The 21117-nt window shown below is 37.2% G+C and overlaps 3 pseudogenes; 1 reads left to right on the top strand and 2 right to left on the bottom strand.

Annotated features, from left to right (window-relative positions):
- Nucleotides 1-8: 8 nt before the first annotated feature.
- Nucleotides 9-4728, bottom strand: LOC112740603 (DExH-box ATP-dependent RNA helicase DExH3-like; annotated as a pseudogene).
- Nucleotides 4729-7322: 2594 nt separating this feature from the next.
- Nucleotides 7323-8251, top strand: LOC112740978 (vacuolar protein sorting-associated protein 55 homolog; annotated as a pseudogene).
- An 8178-nt stretch (nucleotides 8252-16429) lies between these two features.
- LOC112740602 (WAT1-related protein At3g18200-like) lies at nucleotides 16430-19164 on the bottom strand (annotated as a pseudogene).
- Nucleotides 19165-21117: the final 1953 nt, after the last annotated feature.

Raw genomic sequence — 21117 nt, 5'->3', positions numbered from 1 at the left:
GTAACAAATCAATATGACAATATCAGCAGTTGGAAGAAGAGCTTGGATAAACCCATGACAGGAGAAACTTTGTTGGAAGAATAAATGGGAAGGGAAGTTGAGAGCAAGAAACAATAAAGTACTAGTTCTTCTACCTGGTTCTTCAGATACTAAACAGCATTTTGAACCTGCAGAATCAAATGAATTGATAATACAATTAATTAAATAAAATAAAACTTATATAAGTTGAACATGTATTAAAATTTAGTGTATACAAGTCACTGGTAACGAAGTTAATTAACAACCATCGTATTTCAGCACAAGTTCCAAAAATATGCACAATGAAATTTTACCGATAGCGGCTCTGGTGGCTGGAGAGCTCTAGCTAAGAATTCAGATATGCTTCCAAGTTGTAAACTTTTGATTTGCAAACATAAGGACTGCAAAGGTGTTCTCAAAAGTTCTGGCAATTGATAATCAGCAAAAGCATCATAAACACATCTGGGATATAGATGGTAGCATTCACCAGGTTGAACACGACCAGCCCTTCCTCTCCTCTAAAGAAAAGAAATTGAAACCTTTTAAGAAACCAAAATAATCAAATCCATATACTTCATAATAAGTAGTAGTTTGGAAAGTATCAAACATTGTGAATCTATATACATCTGTATACTAGCTAAACTATACAAGAATGTCTGTGCATGTGACAGCAACAATTCCATCTGTTCCAATTGACACATTATTTACAATCTAAAATTATTAGATTTTTGTTGTAAAGAAAATACAGCTGATCCTGATCCCATTACCTGATGAAAAACCAAAATTTCAGGAAAAAACTACGGATCAACGGTTTTTCTAACATTGTTCTCAATTTTTCTAGGTCATCCTTAACCAGTTTAATTTGACAATGTTCAACCTCAAAGGGGTAAATAATCAATATCCACAAAATTAAATAAACAATAAAAAAAAAATACCTGCCGGGCAGCAGCTTTTGATATCCAAGATGGAAGTAAACAAGGAGTGTTGTTTAGTGCATCATATGATGTCTCTTTAGCTTTACCACAATCAACCACAAAGACAACATCATCGATGGTAATACTAGTCTCAGCCATGTTAGTTGCCAGAACAATTTTCCTCACCCCACCTTCAGGGTTTTCAAATATCAACCTCTGCAGAAGAAAAGAAAAAACAGGAAAGCAAACAAAATTTATAAGAAAATACATTGCTATGCGTAAATATGACTAGAAATATAAGGTGAGACACAGATGTTATTCAGTTAATCGCTTCAATATGACAAGAAATCCAACACTCCCCCATCTTCCGCAGCAAAATAAATGCAAGCGTAACAAAGTAAGTCCCTTAGATACGCAACTGCAGCAGTAAATGGATGAGATTAAATTCATGCTCTACAAGACTCTTGATTCCAAGTTGCATTTTAAAATATCTCCCCTTCTACAATCAAATAATCTTGAAAAAAAAAATTGTTCCCCGAAGCCAGTAAAAAAAACCCATTTTTAATACCATATTTACCCTCAATAAGCTTAAGAGGGGAACTATATAGCACTTTGATATCTTGAATTAAATCGCAAACTAGAATGTGGCAACTGTTTTTGCTGGCTTCTTTCCAGCCTATTACTATGAACATTACCTGCTCAGTGCTGGCCATGGATCCATGACATGCAAGAAGCAAGACACGGCTGGGATCTCCTAACAAAGGATGAGTTTGGAGCTTATCCTTCAAGGAGTTTATGTCATCCCACCCAGTCATAAAAACCAAAACAGCACCTGGCCTTTCATTCTTGACAATGTGAGAAAGCACATGTTCAATAAGGTTAAAACCAAGTGAGTCAGGGCACCAGCAGGACAATGACTCCCGAGTGCGTAGACTATATCTGTGGAAGTCTGCAACTTCTAGCGCATCCTATACAAACTCATAGAGAAATGAACAGAATTAGACCCAAAAAGAATAGCTATAAAAGCAACAATGTTACGGCAAGTTACGCACCTCAACAGCAGAAGCAATTTGGCTCTTTCTTTTCCGGAAAGCTAAAGCTTGTTTCTGCATTTTCCATGTTTTTTCTTGACCATAGTCATCAATTTGATTATAACGATTCAACCGATATCCAGTCACTTCCAGAATATCCTCCAGAAAACTTGCTCGGACTGGATATGTAAAACCCTATAATTTCACAGGCCATAAGATCAAAAGGAGAAGGGTATTTTTAAAGACAACTATAAGCAAAATGAGAAATCTATGCATGACACTTCGTGAAATATTTAACAAGCAACTACTACTGAGACCTGACTGAAAAAAGAGCTGTCTTTATTTTATAAAAGAAATTTTTTAGAGAAAGTGAATATGGTATAAGCTGTTTGTGTCTAGAGCTTACAGGAATGTGCATAGTTGGAGCACCATCAAAGTAGGAAGAGAAAAGCTCAGCATTTAAGGTTGCACTCATCAAAATTAATCTCAAATCAGGACGGCGAGGAAGAAGCTCCTTCAGGACAATCAAAAAAAAATCTGACAAAAGTGAAAACCAGTGGTAAGTAAACTTGTATCGCAATCAACAACACTGGAATACACGTTATATATGACTACCTTCATTCATTCCACGTTCATGAATTTCATCAACAACAACATGAGTTACACCATTTAAAGTCCTATCCACTAGTAGTCTCCTCAATAATACACCTGTGGTACAAAAAAGAAGAGGAGTATCCCTTCCTTTCATACCCTCCAACCGAACTTTGTAGCCAACCTTCAGAAGGACAAATTAGATAATATAAGCTAATAAGTAGTCATAAGTATAACAGATACTTCAAGAACCAGAAAGCCCAAAAGTTTCACAAACTAACAGATTCTCCCAATTTCTCCCCACGTTCTGCTGCAACTCTTTCAGAAACAGACATAGCAGATATTCTTCTAGGCTGAGTACAAATTATGTTACATCCAGCACCACGTCCAGCTTCAGTCTCAGATTCTAGTATGTACTGGGGAAGTTGTGTGGTCTTACCACAACCAGTTTCACCTGAGACAACAATGACCTGCAAATTTTCATTAATAACACCAATTAATATAAACTATCATTCAATAAAAGCATATCAGGATTCATAGTCTCAGCAATAAATGGTCCTACATAAGAAAAAAAATTTGCAACATATGTCACGAATTCTGAATTATAGCTTGCTAAGAAATTATAACTTGTGCCAATTTGATAACTAACCTCTATAACATTTAAAAAAAAAACATTATTCAGAGTATTTTATTGTGGTAAATTTTGCTGATCAGATTGAATATCATCCATTCATGATCTGATTGATAGCACCTTATACAACTAAATTAGTCTCTATTATGTATGTTGTCCAGAAATGTATGTTCCAGTGTCTATGCCTCTCCAAACGTGTCACAGTCATACAATCGATCACGGATAGCTGCATTCTTACAAGTCATTACTCACTTCACATCCCTTAACTAAATTTGTAACTGTGGTTCCAGTGCTAACAAAGCATGAATCTCAGAAAGAATTGTAATATGACAGTGACAGCATTACATAACACATGGGACACATTTTTCCCTTTTCACCTGATTATCTGAAATGACTTTCAAAAATGCATCTTTCTCTTTGAATGCAGGAAGACTTCTACGAAATTCGAGCATCCTTTGCCCTTCAGGAGACCCCTACGGATAAACCAGCATCTGTTATAAATTTCTAAAAGCTAAATTTGTACAAGGACATTTATACACACAAATTTTCACAGATAGAGAAGATCAACAAACATCTCAAATTATAAGTCAACAAGCTCAGAAACCACATAACATGAATCAAAACTCACAAACATCTAGAATATTCAACTATTGCTCATGACACTCCAGTCAAAAGAACTACAATGAAACAAACAACTTTTTAAATTTGTTAATATACGAACTATTACTCATTAAAAGTGTATTCAAACATAACAGATATAACTATTACAATAACGATCAGGGCTAGACCAATAAGGTCGTTAATTGTACCTAGATTTCATAAAGTTCCACTCACAATACGAATGAGACTTGAATTGAACCAGCAATAAAAATGTTTTTATTGCCGGAACCCAAAAACCACAAATTAAATACTGGTTGATATTCAAAAAAGAATGCACAACACTCTTTAAATGCCAACTAAGAATATAATGGAAAATAAGATGCAATTTAGATAGGGTTAATAAACCTGCCAATCTTCTTGCTTAATACGCAGTTCCAAACTTCTCCGCTGAAGGATTTTCTCCTTGACAACAGAATTATGGATCCTAGGCACTGGCTTCTCATAAATCCCGTCATTGGTGCGAATACTTCCAGAATCACTTGATCTATGCAAAGAATCATAAAAAAAAAACCTAGCCTTTTTGTAGGCTTTTGTGAAAGATGGGCGCGGAGATGAGTATCTACTTCTCTATGAACACCAAAAGGTAAGATTACCTGCAAGAGCACAGAAAAATCAGTCAATCAGAGCATGAACATGCAAGAGGATAAAGGATTTACCAAACATCACAATTTTTAAAGTGTTCAAACAATTAATAAGGCTGGTGTTTGTTAATAACTCTTAGTGCAGAAACAAAAGGAAATGAACAGAAAACATCAATGCAATGTGATACCTCTCTTTGTGGACGCTTATCATCCAAATCAGGGCGGTAATTTGGCAGAGGTGCTTTACTAAAGACAACAACTCTTGCATATTGTCGGCTGCCCAGGGTAATTTTGTTCAGAATTTAACAAACAGAATTGAGAAAACCTATAAATAATGATAACATTAAGGTTGATATGGTAGCCACTATTTTATACTTGCTAATTTTGACCTGTAAATGATATAAATTTCTTAAGAGTATCCTTCCCTCTTGCTTATCTTATTTTTTTAATAATTATTCTTTTGTCTCTTAATTCTTATGTTATTTTAAGGCTTAATAAATTAGACCCAAACATGATTTATTGAAAATTTGTCACCTATGATAAAAAAATTTAAAATTTAGTTGCACACTGATTTAAAATGAACCATCAAGGATATAAATATATTTTCTCTTTTTTTTTTAAGTAACTGATTATGTATTGAAAACTGCTAACATGTTGTTCTCAAGTGCACTCTTATTTTCTCAAAATTATCACTCTCATACCTGTGGATAAACTTCATGGATGTTAGTTAAAAAAAAGAAGTCTTATATTACATCTCTAGAATATGAACTATTTTAATATAGTTAATCTTTTTTTTTTTTTTTAAGATAATTCGATCAAAGTTAAATACATGTAATCATATAAAGTTACAAAGTACACATCAATCATAAAATAAAGTAAAACAATTATTACACTAAGATATTACTCCAATTTTTGAAAACCAATATGCACCTTCTCCTACTACTTCAATGCCTAGAGTATTTTCTGATCACTTTCAATTTTAGACAACCAACATAGTAAAAGTCATCCTGTGTTAGTTTCAAATTCATAAAACAATTATGAATAAACTTATTTTTCAAGACCAGTTTACTTGAATATTCTAGAGCTTTATATTTAGAATATAATTATCTAAAATTATCTATTGTTGGTTCAATAATCAGATGTAAAATTTCTTTACTGCAAAAAAAAGAACAAACAAAAGAGGATAAAATGAAGTCCAATATAGTAAAGTAATATTTAGCTCATTCACTAGATAAATGAATTCAAAATAAGAAAGCACTAACGGATAAATAAATTTAGTTATATAATTCAGTGGGAGTAACAAATCCGTGACCCTTTTAAAAAGTTATCTTTTAAAAGTTAATTTTTATAAGTTACTTTTAAAAATTAATTTTTAGGCAACGAATTCTTTACTCCCACCTCTATATGGGACTATAAAAATATCATTAACTATAAAAAAATATTTACAAATAGAACCCCATTTTTTTATTTTTGACTACCCCTTCATATTTTTAGTTTTTTAAAATTCTCCCTTCTCTTTTAACCATTCTTTTGAAGAAGAGAATCTCTGCTAGGGTTCCTCCTACACTAAGCATCATCACAATTGGCTCTGCCAAAAAATCTTTCCTTTGATGTCCTCATGTCAGCTACTACCCTCCCGCCGCACTACACTTTCAATTCGATCTGTGTTCTTGTTCTTCGCTATCGCGTTAATCTGCTAGGTTTCTCGAGTATCGTGGCGGATTCTATAATCTACGGAAGGGTTTGTTGGGATTTTGGACCCATGTGCTAGCTGGTAGCTAAGTCTGAGTGGCAGGTCATTGCCGTTGCTGCTGAACCCTGAATGCTATTCAACCTTCGGTACACATCAACCTCAGCGATCCGTATATCTCCTTTCAATTACAACAAAAAATTCTACTTCGTTCTAAGCACTTCACTCTTCAGGTACGAGTTTCTTAATCCCCCCCCCCCAATTTGTGTTATTCTGCAACCTTTTTCCACATCTCTTATCAATTTGTGGTTTTATCGGAGTTTATTGTTCTCCCAGATTGGATTCCGCTTTGCTTATGTAGTTCCCAATCGCATGCACTTATTTGCAGGCTGAACCCTCTCCTTTCAATTTTAGGGATTATAGTGTATCATCTTTTCTGATTAAACTTTGCTGATTGTTAGTTTCTTGCTCTCTTTTATCTGAGAGAACAAAATTGCCGTTACTCCTGTGCTTGTTCATAGGATTTGTTTCCATGGCCTTCGCTTTTAGCTTTGGGTTTTCGTATCCGTGAATTTAGTTATATTTGAACATACTGTCATCTAGACCAGATTGTTGTATGGATTTTGGGTATCAATCAATCATTTGGCTAGTGCAACTTTGATCTTGTTGATTTTAGGGTAAAAAATATGTGGGATTGGGTTTTTGATTTTTAGGTACTATTATATGTTTAAACCATTTCAGATATGCAAAGGCTTGTTTGTGAAAAGGTGTGGAAATGTCATTCACTTGTTCAATAATAAAGAGAAGTGATATCTTGTATGGCAAATTGTGATTGAAATAATGTAATGTCTATTAGGTGAATTAGGTTTGAAATTATATTGCATATTAGCTATCTCATAAAAAATATGGCCTTTGTTTTCTTCGTTATGTCATTAATTTACATAGCTGCTGCTGCTGTTTTTGTTGTTTTAATATTGCATTAGACTTACCTGATGCTGATCTCAAATCACTAGATTTTCTTTCCCTGTGCTTATGCAGCAGGCACTGTGATAGAATAAAACCAAACTTTTGAATATCAGTGTGGTTGGTTTACACCTTCATCTTATCTATGACAGCTTTGTTAGAAATTAGAATTGGTTTTGATTTAGTATTTTCTTCTGATTTAATATCCATATAGTATTATGGTAATGAGATTTCTTGCTCCAGCCCTTTTTCCGTGTAACATGAGGTGAGTTGGAGATGGCAGACTTACCAGGATATTTGCGTTCTTGCCTGAGCACGGGATAACTTGCCTTTTTGGCAATCTTAGTCTCTGGGGGAATTGTCTTGCAAATTTTGGTCTGTGTTCTTCTCATTGTTAATAAATGCATCACATCTTATTGGTAACGAAGTAATTGTTGCTTACCTAGTTGCATCTGTGTTATGTGACAGGCATGTGCTTTGTATAATAATTGGTGGCCGATGCTAAGTGGTGAGATAAAGCATCTCTGTATTTATTTCTTGAAGATTTAAGGGAATGAGATGTTAATGTGACCGAACATTCCTGGTTTGTTATTACATTTGGTGTTTTGTTTTCTTGCAACTATAACATATGTGCTTCTCCCAATGCCTCTGCGGTTCTTTGCGGGGTCTAATGGTTCTTCTATATTTTCTGAATCTCATAGCAGGTAAACTGTTATTATTCAAGCATTAATTGAAAAATAATTTAATAAGAAAAAAAGATAAGATTGTATACCGAGCCAAGGTTATTAATCATTCAACTTTTTGTTTTGTGGTCTGATGAATGATGGAGCAGCCGGGTGAATTTAGCCAAGTTCTTGACTAGATTCTCAACTATTGAAAGCATTACCATTCCAAGCATTCTAAAGCATTCTGGTGTTATTGGTTGGGGAGCCTTTGCAATGGAGCTTTCATCTTTCTTCGTGTTTGTATTAGCCATATTGTGTTTCATGGGGATGAGTGATGAAGATGACTATTACAGTATGATATGAGATGGAAATCTACTAGACATAATTTCATGTGTAAAAATGGATTTATTCTTTGTGCGCGCTATTGGTTCTCTTGCTTTTTTAAAATTCATGTTAACTTTTGCTAAATTTCATGAGTTAATACTCACTTAAAATTTATCTCCTTCATTACTGATTGCAAGGGAAAGGGCAAGTCCTAAGGCCTGCTTATATCATATAATTCTTCTAAATTAATGGAATCCATTCAACTAAACTATACATAACATTTACCTAGGCAGAATCTCTGTCAAAGTGTCAATGATTACTTAACAACAATATAACTTTGCTTATCTTTTATAAAGGAATGAATATTGTCACTTTCATTTTTAATACATTCATGTAAAAAGTACAATGAAAAGAAAGCATATACAAACCAATGTAACTTGCTTTATCATAAATCTTTATATTTAAGTAAGACAACATAGATATAGGAATACAATGAAAATACTTTTCTAAATGCCCAACTCCTATATATTCTGATCTAAGCTACTGTTGATCTATTGTACAAAAAAGTGCAAGTAGGGGGCCAAAATACTTGCCATTAGAAGAGTCAATGACCAACTCCTACTTTAACTGTTGGGTAGCTAAAGAATTATTATATTAACAAACATCCCCAACAAGTGGCGGAAAAAACCAAATTCTTGAGTATTTTAAGAGGATCTAAGTCAAGGATCAACTTCATAATTGCACAAGTTGTCAGCTGGAAGCTCTTGAATGGTATTAATTTTTTCTAGTATTATTTACATGGATGAATCAAGAGGCCAGACTCAATGTACTTCTAATGAAAATCCTGTAAGATGTTATCTTTTTGGGAACAAAAATTCTCGAAATGCACTGTCTCCTTGATTAGTGGATAAGTAATTGATAATCAATTCTATGATGGTAGCATCTACTGAAAAGCCTTTGTCTATCATTATTTGAAGGTATTTCATGGACCTTAAAGAATCATTTTTAATTAGTAACCCTTGGACAAAGACATTGTAAGTGGAGTAGTTTGGCGGGCAGCCATTCTCTTCCATGTTCGTAAGTAAGTCTTCAGCTTCATCTATTAAACCTTGTTTACAGAGACCTTTAACCATAATGTTATAAGTATACAAATGAATTTACAGACCTTTAGCACGCAAAGAAGAAAAAAGTTTTCACGCCCCATTTACTTCTCCAGTGGCCCACATTCCATCAAGCATAATATTATAAATCACAATGTTAAGATCCAAACCACTCTTCTCCATTAATTCAAACAACGATGTTGCCTCGAAAAGAAGCTGGCATTTACATAGACCATCCAATATAACAGCACAAGTCTGGAGATTGGGCATCTGGCCATGTTTGTACTAAAAAAGAGTTCTTTTGCAGCCAATGGTCGACCAACTCGACAAAACCCACCGATAAGAGTGGTCCAAGTGACAACATCAGGAACGAATCCAGCATTGACCATTTCATTCAAAAGATGCATAACCTTATTTATGTTTTTAATCACACACTATCCATGTATAAGTTAAGTGTAAGTTACAATGTCAGGTAAATAGCCCCTAGTGACCATCAAGTTAAATACTTTCATGGCAAGTCTATTAATATTAGAGTCTATTAATATTAATTCATTTCTTCTGTTGATGTAGCAAGTCTCTAGGTGTGTTATGTCTTACCATTTTCACTTTCTTTAGTAATCAGAAAATACGGTAAGGATGTATATATCTCATTAGAATGGCTTCTTACAAGAGGAAAGGAGAACTATTTTCGGAATCTACTTCTGAGTCAACTCTTGTAAAACTGGGCTAGGGTTACCAGTGATATTTGGTGTTGCCCTTTTTATTGATGAGGGGGTTGTCTACCCCTTTGATTGCTGCTGTGGGAATAGCAGGTCGGTACTCATGCAGAAACTTTAGATCAGTATTCTGCTGTAGTGATGTCATCCACTTGGATATGACAAGACTTTATTGAAAAAGCACCGGGAAGGTTTTTTCTATTGTCAGCCCTTCGATTGAATAGTTTTAGCAGTTGTGAATTGTGGACCCCTTGAGTGTGCTGACTGCCTCTTAGTTGCTGTTGTTCTCGGTTGGGTTTCTGAGTTCTGGACCCCTTGTTAATAGTTGCGTGGTAAGTTCTTTCTTTTTGCCGGCATGCTGTTTATAAAATTGAAAAAGGAACGGTAAACTTAACATTCATATATAGAGAACTCATCTATTTAGACTCAGGATTCATCTAAAGTGGGTTTTTAAATATTAAATAAATTACCATTTGTATTCATTAGAATTTAGAACGCTGACAAATATACTCACAAAAAATGAAAGTGGCTTTGTACCCATAAAAAGATAGATTTTTACTAAATTCCCAACTGCCCTCTATTCCTCAGCATCATCCCTTGGCCTAGCGATTCGACCCACCATTCTCCCTTCTCGATGTTTCCGCCTCTTCCTCATCAGCCTCGCTCTCCTCATCATCGTCAACATCAACAACCCCATCCTTATTAGGGTTTTTTGAATCTTTCAAATTCCCCAACCTTCCTCTGGTCCCATCTCTGCGGGTGCTGGAAGCATTGGTCTGTCTGAGATAAAAATGCCATCGTCGTGGTAGCCATTGCCGTTACCGTTTTCTGCTACATGCACCGGTTCGAAGGAAAACTGGGAGTAGCTTGGATCTGGATCGGAACCCGAAGATGTTCGGCGATGCAGCTGGAGGAGTGTGGTCGACGGTAGGTACATCTCCACCGGAGAAGCTGGAGTAGCCGCCGTAGCCGGAGAAGTTGTCTTCGTCGGTTTGGTTTTGGTGGTGATTGGAGTCGACACTGAAGGTATCAAAGGCAGACATGTCTTCTATCTCTATGCTGTTTTTGTTCTCTCTCTTCTATATAAAGATGGGTGCTTCGTTTGCTTAGCTTAATTGAATAATTGTATTCAGAGAAAGATGAAGAGGATTGTTTGAGAATTATTAGAATCAATTTAGATCAATTAGTATCGTCTATATTTACATAGTATATATGTACATTAATTGTAGGATTCTATGTCTTTATTACTTTGATTCATTTAGCACCTATAAATACCCCTTGTATATTGTACCTTTGCACACAACTCAATAATACACTTTTCATATTATTCTCTCAGTCTCTTGTTTCTAACATGGTATCAAGAGCTTAGGTCTTTTTTTTTTAATGAATATTAGTTCATAGCCCCTTTGTTTTTCCTTTTTGGCAGTGTTCTTTGGCCTCTTTTTTCGTTCTCTTTTCGACGCTTTGGTTCGTCACCCCGTAACCATCTTGTTCGTCTTATCGCCGTGATTCCAACGCAACGAGAACCGCCGCCATCCGCCGCCAGACGCGCCTCCACGCGCCGCCGAAAGACGCTGCTACGACCAGGTTGATCTTCATTCCAGATTCCACCCGTGCCTCTTTGCTCGCAAATTTCGATTTGTTTCCGATGCTTTGGTTCGTTACCTCCGGCATCATCGTGTTCTTCTCTCCGTCAACTTTCCAACGCCACCAAGATCGCCGCCAGAAGCCCCCGGACGCGCCGCCACTCGCCGCTGGAAGTTCGCTGTCCACCTCCATTGTTCCTCCTCCAGAAGCTTCAGCAGCCGTTAGATCTCAGCGCTGATCGGACATTCCTCCCACTGCCACGTGTCGGCCGAAGCTTCTTGTTTGACCCGCGCGACCCGGACCGACTTGACTTTGACCCGCGTCCAGCTCCTGCCAGCGTGTCTCTCCTGCTCCTCTCCGGTGCTGCCACGTGTCTTCACTTCTCTGACGTGGCGCTGACGTCACTACTAACGTGGCACTGACGTGGCGGACAAGTGGGTCCCTCCCTAAGGTTTTTTGGTGAGCTCTTTCCGATTCTGCACTCCGATTTCTCATTTTCTGCTCCGAAATTTCCGTTTTCTCTCCTCTCTTTGATCTTTGTGACTGCTACCATGGAAAAGTCAGATGTTTTTGCTGCCACCGACAGAAAGGGTAAATTCTGTCGAAACTGTAACCGTTCTGGGCATCTCTTCCCCGACTGTCCTTCTGTTGAATGTCGCACATACCACCAGAAAGGTCATCTTAGCTACCATTGTTCACAGCTGTTCTGCCGTTACTGCAAGCTCTCGGGACATTTAATTACTGCCTGTCCTACTTGCCCACCACGTCCTAGTCCACTCAACTCGTCTCATGTCTCTCTTTCTGATATTGCATCTCTTCTTCAGCATCTTCTCTCTGTTTCTGGTAATACTCCTGCTGCTTTTTCCACCTCTCCAGGTAATTCTAAATGGTACTTTGACTCGGGTTGTTTTAATCACATGTCTTCGTTGCGTAATATTTTCTCGTCCATGTCTACCACTACAAATGGACCGTCTGTTAGTACTGCAAATGGCTCCCTCTTGCACGCAACACACAAGGGTTCTATATTCCAGTCGACTCTTAATCTTCCTGATACTTATTATATTCCCAAATTAAAATTCAATCTTATTTCTGTTGGTCAAATTGTTGATCTGAATTTTGAAGTCACTTTTTCTGTTTCTGGTTGTCGTGTACAGGATCCTCGGACGGAACAAATCATCGGGACTGGACGTAAGGTCGGAAGGTTGTTTGAACTCGAGAATCTTCATATTCCTCCTGTACCAAATCTCTGTGCTGCTTCTTCTCCCTCTACCCTCCACTTATGGCATCAGCGTCTTGCCCACACCTCCCTAGGAAAACTGCGTCCTCTTGTCTCTCAGGGTGTTTTAGGTCAGGTTCCAAATGAATCTTTTGATTGCATTTCTTGACAAACTGCCAAACAACCCGCTTTATCTTTTCACAATAATTCATCTCTTGCTTGCTCTCCTTTTGATCTCATTCACTCTGATGTTTGGGGCCCCGCTCCCACTGCCTCTATGGGCGGAACTCGATACTTTGTCGTTTTCATTGATGATTATTCCTGTTTTACTTGGGTTTATTTGATGACTAATCGCCATGAGTTACCTCAGATCTATATCAACTTTGCTACTATGATTAAAACTCGTTTTCCAAGGTCATTAAGGTTTTTCGACGTGATAATGCTATGGAATACCGTGATTCCAAACTCTTAGCCTTTCTTGCAGAACAGGGTACTTTGTCTGAGTTTTCTTGTCCTAGTATATCTCAACAAAATGGTAGAGCTGAACGCAAACACTGTCACATTCTTGACTCCGTCCGTGCAATGCTCCTTTCTTCGTGTCCTGAGCGTACTTGGGGTGAACCTGTTCTTACTGCTGTTCATGTTCTCAATAGACTCCCTTCTTCTGTTCTTGGTAATGTTACTTCCTTTGAGCGTCTTTATCATACCTCTCCAGATTATAGTTCTCTTCGAGTTTTCGGTTGTGTATGTTTTGTCGTTCTTCAGCCTCATGAACATAGTAAACTTGAACATCGGGCTCGTATGTGTTGTTTTCTTGGTTATGACACTGAACACAAGGGTTATCGTTGTTGGGATCCTCTCTCTAAACGTATTCGTATATCTCGTCATGTTGTCTTCTGGGAGCACCACATGTTTTCTCGATTCTCATCCTTTGAGTCGATTCCTACTACTCAGTCACCTTTGTTTACTAACCCCAATGTTGATCTTTTTTCTAGTGATGATTCTACATGTTCTATCTCCAGTGACCCTCCACAGCCTCCTGTTCCTCCGCCTTCTCCATCTCCTGATGATTCTAGACCGGACGATGATCCTGCTCCTACCGTCATGCCTCCTCCTCCCGCTCGTTCTTCTAGGGTAAGGATTCTACCTCCTCATCTTCTTGATTACCATTGCTTTTCTACTATTCTTCATCAACATGAACCTAAGACATTCAGAGAAGCCTCCTCAAACCCAAATTGGCAACAAGCAATGTAAGAAGAATTACAGGCACTTGAAAAAGCACACACTTGGGATCTGGTTGATCCTCCTTCTGATCAGGAAGTTGTGGGCAGTAGATGGGTATACAAGATCAAGACTCGCTCTGATGGCTCTATTGACCGTTATAAGGCCCGCTTGGTTGCTCAAGGTTGTACGCAAGAGTATGGTATTGATTATGAAGATACTTTTGCCCCTGTCGCTCGTCTTACGTCTGTTAGAGCTCTTCTTGCCATTGCCGCGGTTAAAAAATGGTCTCTCAGTCCAATGGATGTGAAGAATGCATTTCTTAATGGGGATTTGAAAAAGACAGTCTATATGAAACCACCTCCGGGATATCCTTATCCTTCTAATAAGGTTTATCTTCTTCGCAAGGCACTTTATGGACTTAAGCAAGCTCCTCGTGAATGGTTTGACAAGTTCAGCACTACCATATGCAGTCTTGGTTTTACTTCTAGCCCTCATGAGAATGCGCTCTTCATTCGTAAAAGCGAACGTGGAGTTGTTCTTCTACTTTTGTATGTTGATGACATGATAATTATTGGGGATGATGTTGATGGTATCTCTGATCTCAAGGCCTCACTTCACCATACCTTTGAGATGAAAGATCTTGATTCTCTAAGCTATTTTCTTGGTCTCGAGGTCATCTCCACCGATGATGGCATCTATCTCTCTCAGGCTAAGTATGCTTCAGATCTTCTTGCTCGCGCTGGGATTACAGATAGTCGCACTGAGTCTACTCCTCTTGAGCCTAATGTTCGATTTACCCCTATGGATGGCACTGTTTTGGATAATCCGACTCTCTATCGACAGTTAGTTGGCGGTCTCGTCTACTTGACTGTCACCCGACCAGACATCGCCTATCCGGTTCATATACTTAGCCAGTTCTTGTCAGCTCTTCGTACTACTCACTATGCGGCAATTCTACGCATTCTTCGCTACATCAAAGGCACTCTCTTTCATGGCCTTTATTTTTCTGCCCATTCCTCTTTGTCTCTTCAGGCTTACTCCGATGCTGATTGGGCTGGTGATCCACTGATCGTCGTTCTACTACTGGTTACTGTTTGTTTCTTGGCGACACTCTCATTTCTTGGCGTGCTAAGAAGCAAACGTTCACTGCTCGCTCAAGCACAGAAGCTGAGTACCGTGTCCTCGCTGACACCACTGCTGAAGTTGTCTCGGTTCGTTGGCTTCTCGAAGATTTGGGTGCTCATCATCGTCCCTACTGATGTTTTTTGTGATAACCGCTGTGCTATTCAGATTGCCCATAATGATGTGTTTCATGAATGCACCAAACACATTGAGATTGATTGTCACTTTGTTCGGCAACGTATCCTTATTGATGCTAATCGTCTCATTGCTGTTGGAACACTAGATCAGACTACTGATATCTTCACGAAGGCTCATCACCCGACTCGTTTCCGGACTTTGTTATCCAAACTCAAGTTGGTATCCTTAGCTCCCACTTGAGTTTGAGGGGGATGTTAGAGAATAATTAGAATCAATTTAGATCAATTAGTATCGTCTATATTTACATAGTATATCTGTACATTAATTGTAGGATTCTATGTCTTTATTACTTTGATTCATTTAGCACCTATAAATACCCCTTGTATATTGTACCTTTGCACACAACTCAATAATACACTTTTCATATTATTCTTTCAGTCTCTTGTTTCTAACAAGGATAATGAATTTGGGGAAGAGATAGATGAAGATGAGGGGCAATGATGAAGACGTTGTTGAGGTGCATGAGATTGAAGACAACGATAACGAACGAAGATGGGGTTGAGTATAATGGCAGTGGAGGTGGTGGTGATGTTGATAGCGACAGTGATGGTGGTAGTAATGGACGAGAGCGGTGATAGGAACCTAGAGTTTAGAATTGGGGGAGAGAAGATGAGAAATAAAATTAGAAATTAAAATTAGATTAAATTTAGAGGATAAATTGAAAATTTTAAATAATTTTTTAGGATTGGATATATTTGTCCGTAAAAATTTATCTTAGCCACTATGATAAAGTTACTTTCGTTTTTTTTTTTTGATAAATTTGTCAGTTTTTTAAACTTTTATATAAATGATAATTTATTTTTAAATATTCATAATGACTGTGACCTTTCATAATTAAATTCAGATGTACATGTCAGTGGGTAAAGCAAAAGCACATGGATTCTAACGGACAGTTTTATCTTTCGCTTAAACTAACGTCAGCCAGGCCTTATGCCTCGAGTCCTTGACTCGAAATATCTAGTACGATATGATTTACTAGGTGAAAATAAGCATAAAGATACATTAATGAAAAATAACTGAATCTTGCACAAGTTGCAATGCTGCAAAGAGCTGGACTATTTCAGTGGTTGTGTTGTGCCGATACTACACCAGAAACTGGATGCCATGGTATGCATGATTGCATGTATTTGTCAATGTCAATGGATCGAGATGTCAACGTATGCCTTTAGGTGCTGCATCAGCATGTTTATTCTCTTCCTCATCGTTGAGCAAGGCTTATTGCGCCGACAATCCTGTAAAAAAGAGAGAAAAAGAGAGGGGGGGGGGGTTCAAATTACGGAATTATGCCATTTTAAAAACTGATTGAAGAAATCTTATATTCAGGGTTAATAAATTGTTCTACATAGTACATACCCTCCAGAGTATAACTGATCACCAAGAATGAGGGCTGCAATTATAGCAACTAAAAAGGTTTGCAATGGCTGAAAGACAGCAACACATACAGCGCCACCCTTTTGAATACACCATGTTTGCAGAGATATGACAACCTCAGACGATACAATTCCCTGGAATCATCAACACATAAATGAATTCAGTTGACTTACACCAAGTTGCATGATTTGAGGTTAGATAAGAATGAATCACATTCCCGTGACATTTTCAATTAAGATTATCAACATCCGAACTATATTTCATTGATGAAGTGAAGAGTATTACAGCATATAGGATGGTAAGAAGTCTTCTGTTGATATTATCTTCCAACGTTCCATATGAGTTTCTAAAAAGGCTTCTATAATCAAGAACTGAACTAATCCAAAGAAGAATGTAAAGGAAGTGAGTGATAGTTTTGCTGGATACTTCTTCACCACAGGAGCCTGAAAAAAGGGTTTAGCCACTTTGGTTAACATAGAAAACAATTAAGCAAATAGAGTCAGTGCAACATTATTAAGAATGAAGCCAGGCGTTCACTAATTTGCAGTTTCATGCATGCAACTCATGATCAATAATGATTATGACGAAGACACCTGAAAAACCATCCGAGCAGCCCAAGACAAACAATGTCCAAGTAAAGTATACGCAACTCCATGTCCAGTTCTGAACTTTGATTGATGACTGATGTATGTAGCTATCTTCTTGCATCTGAGGTGTCTGCAGGTGGAGAAGAGGAGGACCTTTGTATAGAGTGATCACAGTTGCACCTCCAACACTTGCAATGGTTCCTAGAATTTTTGCCAATCCGTCTATTCTTGCAATGTTGACTTCCTCAAGTCTATAAAAAACTTGTGAATAGATCAGATGACAAAAATGTTCAAACTCAAAAGATGTGAAATGAAATACCCTAGAGCTGAGGCCATGACAAAAGTGATTGCAGGAACTGAGTTCTGCATTGCAGAAGCTAAAGTTGGAGAAGCATAATATAATCCCAACAAGTAAAACCCTTGGTTTGCAGTGATGCTAGCACAGCCAATGAAAAATAATGTTAGAAGAATAAAACGGAAACAAATAACTCGAAAATTGCAGGTTTTTTTTTTTTTTTTTATTGCTTACCCTAGCAATGCTAATAGGAAGAACTGAAACAGCAAAGAAAAAGCAAGGGGTGGTCTTTCGTTCCTGTTCATTGTTTCATGTTAAAATTTTGCCAACATAAAAAGTGACAGACACTATAGGAAACTATAAAATATGCATGTTTAATCATGAAACTTACTTCTCTAAGAAATAAGCAAGTAGACTCAACAAAAGAAGGGCAATTATATTTCGATAAACAGGGTAAACAACTTTACTGACACCAATATTAAGTGCAAGTCTAGAGACAATGTGGTATCCTGTAAAACAAAATTGAAGGGCCATTAATGCCACAAGAAGCTTCACTTTTTTTTGTCATAACACTTTCCATCCTGTGTTCTTGTTCTAGCAACTTAGACTTGGGTATGGAGATAAAGGAAATACTTAGAGAGACGTGCTTATATAGAGAGGGAACAATCTGAAGGAACATTCAAAATTGTTCATTTTGTATAAAGTGATTATCGGCAGCTACCGATATTATTACAAAGGCATATAAGCGTTTAAAATATATCCTAAGTTATCTCTAGACTACAAAATCTTATATATATAATTTCTTGTGCTTGTTGACTTTTAATGTAATATTTTAGGAGACAAATTGAAGGTGGATCACGTTAGCCAGGTAGTTAGAGAGTGGCCAACCTCTGGTTTGCATGACCATGTTCCCACCATCTCCTTTGTAATAATTTTAGTGACATTATTATTTGTATTGATTTTCTATCATCGTCTAGTAATTTCTTCAATTTTACTATGAATTCAATTAACCGTAGGATTTGGCATGCAATTTAATAACAATAATACGAAATTGTTCTGTTCTTAAAAGATAATATATTTTATTGGTTTTCAAAGAAAATCGATACGATAGTAGTATAGTATTTTAACATTTTAGTTGCATGTAAAATGGAATAGGCTACCGCTTCAATAAAGATATTAAAATATCTTTTTTCTAAAGACGTATGTATGTTATGTTATTATTGAACGAATTATTAAATTAGTCAATAAATTAATTTTAATAAATAAAAAAAAAACCAATTTATTATAATTATCTGATCCGATTGATTTACATCATGAGAATTGAATTATATTTAAATTTTTTTTTATCAAAATAATAAATATATTCCTAATTTTTTATTTTACACACATTTAAATTCATAAAAATTTAACATTATAATTAAGTTCCTACAAAAAATTTCTAGACTTTTGTTCTAGCCAAACCCAAGCAAGCCAAGCCCAATCTCCATGTCTCACCAATAGCTGAATCTGTCCCAAAAGAGCCCTAGCCCTTAGCGTCCCTTCGTCTCCCTTTCCCACTGAACTTCGAGCTCTCTCACCTCCCTGCTCATCAGCTCTCGCGATCTCAAGCTTTCTCCCTCTCTCGTCGCTGGTCTCGCACTCAAGGTTCTCGTCGCTCTCCATGTCGCCATTCGTCACCATCTCGCACTCAGTCTCGCTCGCACGCCTTTCCTGAGCTCGTTGTCGCCGGCGGCAGAAGCAGCTAGTCCGGGACTAGTCGTCGTCATCGCTCCATTTATCCTCACCGTCTCGCACTTAGTCGTGCGCCTTCTCGCGCTCGTCGTTGCCAGCGGCCGAAGTAGCCGGTCCCGAGGTTGGACGTCGTTGTCGTCTTGTTACTTTGAATCTCGCCGTCAGCTTCCTCCCTGCCCTCAGATTCCTTCGCCCAACCAGAGGCTGGTCCTCGATTTGGTGATTTCCAATAAATTCCTTTGTTCTTTTTTTTTTTTTCCAGTTTTGTTGCCCTATTCATCACTGCACTTTGATTTTAATTTGTTGCTGAAAATATCACTGAACTAGTTCTTATTTTTGCTGAAAATCATCATTGTCGTGAATTTGTTACTATTTATCACCACCGAACCTTGAATAATTTGTTGAGCTAATTTCTTTGTTGCTTAAAATCATCAATTTTGTACTGATTATCATCAATGAAGCTTGAATTTGTTGTTGTTTTGCTCAAATAATTACTTTGCTAAATGTTTTTGTTGCTGGAAATGTGAGTTGAATTTATTAGTGATTGAACTTGAATTTGTTGTTGTCTTGCTGAATAATCACTTAGTACATGAAAATGAATGTTAAGGGAGATCGTTGCTAGAAATTATTATTTCTCCTTTTTTTTTTTTGAAGATTTACTGTGTAATATCATGCTTAGTTATGCTTAGAGCAGGACAGATTTGTATGGTTGTTCATTTTTTTTCCGATGATTTGCTTTTGTTACATATCTTTGGTTGCTACAAACATTAGCTAAATACATATGATTCATTGGTTAAAACATTTTCTTATTTTTTCTAAGCTTCTTCTAGTCTTAAAACGATTGTTTACACTTTTTTAGTCTATGTTTGCATTCCATTGATGTCTGAAAGCACACTATATTTTAGGGGTGTGCATGGACCGGGTGAAACCGGGTTTGATGTGACCCAGACCCGACCCGAAATATATACCGGGCCTATTTGTTAGACCCGAACCCGACCCTAGACCCGATGAAACCTATACACTTTCGGGCCACGATTATACCGGGTAAAAATCGGGTGAAAACCGGGCCGTTAACATTATATTACCTTGATACCTTCTTGTAAGTTTAACATGTAAAAATATCCAAATTTCTAAGACTCCAACCATTATTTGACATGGTAAAATTCACTTAGAAAAATATAATAAGAACTAACTCTTCTCTAAAATTAAAGTATAACCAAATCAATACTAATATTGCCTAATAACACCAAAATTTAAATCAATACAAATAACACAAGATTATGCATTAGTCTAAAGTCTTATGCATTTTAAACATAAAACATTAACTTATAGTCTTATATATAATGACTAATAACACAAAATATAAGGTTTACAATACTAAATTTCACATAATAATACCATCATCCATCACTAATAACACAAAATATTAATTGTGTATATGACCGGGCCACGGCCGATTTCGGGTGACCGAGCTATGGCCCGGACCCGGACCCGAAATAATGACCGGGTCTACTTTTGAGGACCCATACCCGACCCTAGACCCGATGAAATCACATCAAATTAGCCCCTAAAGTGTTCGGGACCGGGCCGGGTCTTCGGGCAGGCCGGGCCATGCACACCCCTAACTATTTTATAGCAAATTCCTGTGAGTACCTTTGACTGCATGACTTTTAAAATAGTGGTGGATGTAGAAATTATATTCATCTATACTTGGCAAAGTTGGCAGGGAAGTCACTATTAGAAAATGAATAACTGCATTATGAATTACATAAATGGCTTTTTCATTCTAGCTATATGATTACCATAATGGAGCTTTTAAATTGAGGGTGATCGCGTCCTCTGGTTCGTAGGACATTTGTTCGATTGCCCACCTGCAATGGGCGCTTTAATCGAGCAATGTTG

Source organism: Arachis hypogaea, chromosome 14 (assembly GCF_003086295.3).
Source record: "Arachis hypogaea cultivar Tifrunner chromosome 14, arahy.Tifrunner.gnm2.J5K5, whole genome shotgun sequence".
NCBI classification, from domain to species: Eukaryota; Viridiplantae; Streptophyta; class Magnoliopsida; order Fabales; family Fabaceae; genus Arachis; species Arachis hypogaea.
This window is presented reverse-complemented; position numbering and strand designations above follow the sequence as displayed.